Source organism: Propithecus coquereli, unplaced genomic scaffold, assembly GCF_000956105.1.
Source record: "Propithecus coquereli isolate 6110/MARCELLA unplaced genomic scaffold, Pcoq_1.0 Scaffold1, whole genome shotgun sequence".
Classification (NCBI taxonomy): Eukaryota; Metazoa; Chordata; class Mammalia; order Primates; family Indriidae; genus Propithecus; species Propithecus coquereli.
Window position 1 is genome coordinate 14,443,309 of NW_012133857.1, and position 4,898 is coordinate 14,448,206.

Genomic DNA, 4,898 nt, shown 5'->3' on the forward strand with positions numbered 1-4,898 from the left:
TGAGCCACCAAGCCCGGCCATGAATTTTTTAAGACTTGTTCTGTGGCCTAACATATGGTCTATCCTTGAGAACAATCCATGAACTGAGGAGAAGAACATGTATTCTGCAGCTGTTGGATGAAACTTTCTGTAACTATCAATATCTTTTAGGTACATTTGGTCTATAGTGCAGATTAAGTCCAATGTTTCATTGTTGATTTTCCGTCTGGATGACCTGTCCAAGGCAGAAAGTGGAATGTTGAGATCTCTAACTATTATTGTATTGGGGTCTCATTCTCTCTTTAGCTCTATAATATTTGCTTTATATATTTGGGTGCTCCAGTGTTGGGTGCATATATATTTAGAATTGTTATATCCTCTTGCTGAATTGACCCCTTTATCATTATATAATGACCTTCTTTGTCTCTTTTTACAGTTTTTGTCTTGAAATCTATTTTATCTGATAGAAGTACAGCTACTCCTGCTCTTTTTTGTTTTCCATTTGCATGGAACATCTTTTCCATCCCTTTATTTTCAGTCTCTGTGTGTCTTTATAGGTGAAGTGTGTTTCTTGCAGACAACATATAGTTGGCTCTTGTTTTTTATACATTCAGCCACTCTATGCCTTTTGATTGGAGAATTTAGTCCGTTCACATCCAATGTTGTTATTGATAGGTAAGGACTTACTCCTATCATGTTGTTATTTGATTTCTGTATGTTTTGTGATCCTTTCTTTCTTACTTCCTTTGTTAAAAGTGATTTACTCTGGAAGTGTATTTTAATTTCTTGCTTTTTATTTTTTTGTGCATATATTGTGCATTTTTTGATTTGAGGTTACCATAAGGCTTGTAAAAATAACCATTTTACTTTTTTTTTTTTTGAGACAGAGTCTTGCTCTGTCACCCAGGCTAGAGTGCTGTCAGCCTAGCTCACAGCAACCTCAAACTCCTGGGTTCAAATAATCCTCTTGCCTCAGCTTCCCGAGTAGCTGGGACTACAGGCGAGCACTACCACATCCAGCTAATTTTTTCTATTTTTAGTAATTCCCAGCTAATTATTTCTATTTTTAGTAGAGATGGGATCTCACTCTTGCTCAGGCAATCATTAGTGGTGTTTTCCGTCTCAGGACATACCTAGCATTGAAGTTTTGCAATGGTCCCTGAGAAAAGATCTCACAGGGGCTTCTACACATGGACAATATCAATGTTCTGGCTCTCCAGCAGAGAGAACGTTGATATTGTCCATGTGTAGAACTCCTGACCTCAGTGGTCCTCGTGCCTCGGCCTCCCAGAGTGCTAGGATTACAGGCATGAGCCACCACTCCCAGCCAAAATAACCATTTTATAACCAATTATTCAAAACATATGACAACTTTGCTTATAAACAAACAAATAAACAAATAAACAAGCAAAGAGAAATCTAAAACAAATTCTACACTTTAACTCCACTCCCCCATTTTTTAACTTTTTGTTGTTTCCGTTCACATCTTTTTATCCTATCTATCTCTCAAAGTTGTTATTTTTAATAGGTTTGTCTTTTAGTCTTCCTACTCAAGATATAAATGGTTTATACAGCACAATTATAGCAACTGAGTATTCTGTATCTGTGTAATTACTGTTACCAGTGAGTTGTATACCTTCAGACGATTTCTTATTATTCATTAACATCCTTTTCTTTCAGATTGAAGAACTCCTTTTAACATTTCTTACAGGACAGGTCTGGTATTGATGAAATCCCTCAGCTTTTTTTTGTCTGGGAAAGTCTCTATGTCTCCTTCATGTTTGAAGGATATTTTTGCAGGATATAGTATTCTAGGGTTAAGGTTTTTTTCCTTCAGCACTTTGAATATGTCATGCCACTGTCTCCTGGCCTGTACGGTTTCCACTGAGAAGTCTGTTGCCGGATGTATTGGAGCTTCTTTATATGTTATTTTTTTCTTTTTTCTTGCTTCTTTTAGGACATTTTCTTTATCCATGATCTTTGGGAGCTTGAGCATTAAATGCCTTCAGGGCGTCTTGTTTGAGTTAAATCTGCTTGGTGTTCTATGACCTTATTGTACCTGAATATTGATATCTTTCTCTAGGTTTAGAAAGTTCTCTGTTATTATTTCTTTGAATAAACTTTCTACCCTAATCTCTTTCTCTACCTCCTCATTAAGACCAATAATGCTTAGATTTGCCCTTTTGAAACTATATTGTCTCATTCTTTTTTTGTTCTTTTTTCTCTTCTGTGCATTTTCAAATAGCCTGTTTACAAGCTCCCCAATTCTTTCTTCTGCTTGGTCAATTTTGCTGTTGTGCATTTCTCAGTTTGTCATTTGAATTTTTCAGCTCTAGAGTTTCTACTTGATTTATTATTAGTATTATTTCAATATGTTTGTTAAATTTCTCTGATAGGCTTCTGGATTCCTTCTTTGTGTTGTCTTGAAGTTCACTGAACTTCTTTAGGACAGGTATTTTGAATTCTTTGTCTGAAAGGTCACAATATCTCCATCACTCCAAGATTCGTCACTGGTACCTTATTTAATTCATTTGGTGAGGTCATGTCTTCCTAGATGTTCTTGATGCTTGTGGATGTTCATCAGTGTCTGGGCATTGAAGAGTTAGGTATTTATTTTAATCTCTGCAGTCTAGACTTGTTTGAACCCATCCCTTCTTGAGAAGGCTTTCTAGATATTGAAAGAGAATTGAGTGTTGTGGCCTAAGTCTTTGGTCTCTGCAGCCATATCAGCATTGGGAGTACCCCAAGCCCAGTAGTGCTGTGACCCTTGCAGACTCCTGGTGGTACCACCTTGGTGGACTTGGTGGATACAGAAGAATTCTCTGGATTACCAGGCAAGATCTATCACTCTCTTCCCTCAGTCTCTGTGCTGGGCTGCTAGACTGAGGGAAGAGTTGGAGGAGGAGTGATGTGGGCATTCCCGCATGGCCACGCCTGAAGCCAGTCCAGTCTCACCAAAAAGCCTTCATGACTGTTGCCTGGCTACCTCTGATGTTTATTCAAAGCCCTAGGGCTCTTTAGTCAGCAGGTGGTGATTTCTGCCAGGACTGGGTCTTTCCTTTCAGGGCTGCATGTGTCCTTCTGGCCTAGGGTGGGTCCAGAAATGTGGTCCAGGAACTAAGGCCTGGACGCAGGGGCCTCAAGAGTCTGCTTGGCACTATATTTTACTGTGGCTGAGCTAGTACCCAAGTTGCAAAACAAGTCCTCTGAATTCTTCCCTTTCCTTTCCCCAAGTGGAATAAGACTCTCCCTGTGCTGTACTGCCCAGAGTTGGGGGAGGGGTGACACAGGCACAGGCTTGGCTGCTGCAGCTGGTGTCTCACTGGTCATGTGCACCACAAGTCCACTGGCTCTGAGCCAGCACAGCCACAGGAATTGCCCAAGGACTGCAGCTTTTGTGGCCCAGCTGCCTTATAAATTTAGTACCAGCCCCAGGCTACTTTTCATCAGCCCATCATCGGGCTAGCCATAACTTGGAGTTTCAGGGTGGCAGATTTCCCTCTGGCCCAGGCTCGTCTAAATGCTCCCTCCATGGCGCTCGTAGAATTCTGCTCTGTGCTGTGGTCCCCTATGCCAGGTGGCCCTGAGTTTCAATGCGAAGTCCCACAATCACTTCACTCTCCTTCCCTGGGCACACAGATTCTCTCTCCTCTCAGTATGCTGCCATGGCACTGCTAGGGGGATGGAGGAGGGCTCCATTAGGCAGTGTAACATTGTCTTTTCTGCCCTCTTTAGTGCCTCTTTCCATGATATAATGTTAAAAATCAGGTAGTATGATCACTCACCCGATTTTTGGTTCTTCTGAAGGTGCTTGTTTGTGTGGATAGTTGTTGAATTTGGTGTTCCTATAGAGGGATGATTGCTGGAGGTTTCTATTCGGCCACCTTGCTCCACCCTGTCCCAACCCCTTTTGAGCTCGCGTGGTGGGAGGCAGCAATGGTGGTCTACAGAACAGCTGTAGTATATTTTCAGGTCCAGGATTCAATCTGATACCCAACATCATTGGCAGGGACATGTTGCAAAAATCTGGCCAGGACCTATTGCTTTGACTGGGCCTCACCTTCTTTAAGGGGCTCTCTTCTTTAGAAGCTTTAGGAATAGCTCCCTCCTCCTCCTACCAAAGCAGTGAAAGTACAACACCCTGTCATTGCTGGTAGGAGCTGTGCCTGCTCTTGAGTATCTAGCTTTGTAAGGTGGTTGTCCTGGCATTCTGCATGACAAGTCCCTGGAGGAGCCACCAGGCTGGGAGGAGGGGTGTTTAAAACCTGGGCTTTGAAGGGTTAAGCTAAGCACACAGTGAGAGCATGTGAATCATTCTTTCTGCTCTATAAATCACCTAACTAAGAATTTGAAGTGAAATCAGAATCTAAAGGGAGGGTACACAACTTTGGAAACATCTGCTAGTTTGGAGACTGATGGGATAGGGAGAAAGAGGGGCTCCACTTGGCAAAAGTCTCCCAGGTAGATGGCACCTGCCATTGGAGTCACACAGCATGTGTCAGGAAGTGAGACAGGAAACAACTGATTTCCTAACACTCACCCAGCATATGCACTTCTAACAACCTAAGTTCATCCCAGCAGCTGCCTGTGGGGAGAGGTCATCAGTAGAGTCAGCTGTGGGAACTGGAAATGAGTGAGGCAGAAGATGCATCTCAGGAGAGAGGCTCCATTTTTATATTTGAGGTCCACTGATCAGTGTCAACGCAATTCCTCTGGGCACTCAGAACTCTCTTTGGGCTTAGGACAATCAGCCTAGGAACAGGATATACAGAGAGATTATTTTTACTCTAGTTAGTCCAGCCCCCAACTCTTGCAACCCTTTAGCCAATAAAACCAAGGCAGGGAATAAGGCTAATTCCTATGGAAAGGGTAAGTGGATACAGCCTCATTTAATGAGGACTATGCTCAGCTTGGGAATT